The 748-nt window shown below is 37.6% G+C and overlaps 1 protein-coding gene across 1 annotated transcript in view; it reads right to left on the bottom strand.

Annotated features, from left to right (window-relative positions):
- Positions 1-169, bottom strand: part of LOC119594806 — a gene marked incomplete in the record, with an annotated part of 10,153 nt that extends 9,984 nt beyond the window's left edge. Inside the window, 1 exon segment of the mRNA XM_037943896.1 lies at positions 47-169.
- Positions 170-748: the final 579 nt, after the last annotated feature.

Consider the following 748-nt stretch of genomic DNA (forward strand, 5'->3'; position numbering starts at 1 on the left):
TGCAGAGGGATAGAACGAACACACACTCTTTCCCCCAACACACAACCTGTACATTCCACGTCATCAGCGTCGAGGCCAATAATAAAGGTTCACAAGAATCCACGAATCTAGGATAAACACGAAGTAGAGAACTTTATACTACAGCTAGTCTGAGGTGCACTAACCTCACCTCACCTTGCGGAAATCCTCATAGTTGCCAGCTATTGGGTTTCGCACGTATAAAAATCTTTCGATATGTATTTTGAAATCGGGGGTTTGAGGTATATATTCTGTAGTATTGTTCGTTCTCAGTGTTTTATGGTGTCTGTCCATGTGATATTTTGTGATTTTTGTGATTACAGAAAACGTGAAATACAAAAACTGTACACCTGTGAATTTCAAGGTTAGGTGGGTGAACGAAATTTTTTGAGAATCGTAACGTAATCATTTGTTATATACTAATTCAAACAACCCTTCGTAGGGAAATCACTGGCATTTAAGTCATCCCCTATAATGATGATTTGTTTAGATTGCTTTTATACTCGGAAACTCATATGCAAAGTGTAAATCGTGATCATAAATGAGACAGACGGAAACATTTAAAAACGTGTTTACCACTACAGAACGAAGAAAAACGGAGTGTGTAACTGTTGTCTTGAAGTTTTCGGATGTGTTGGAATATTTCCCTCTGAATAAAGCTACTTATTTTTACTTCCATACTATTTCCTCGTAATTTTGTACTTACCCATACATTTAGCATCGCACTGCG

This window comes from Penaeus monodon, chromosome 34 (genome assembly GCF_015228065.2).
Source record: "Penaeus monodon isolate SGIC_2016 chromosome 34, NSTDA_Pmon_1, whole genome shotgun sequence".
NCBI classification, from domain to species: domain Eukaryota; kingdom Metazoa; phylum Arthropoda; class Malacostraca; order Decapoda; family Penaeidae; genus Penaeus; species Penaeus monodon.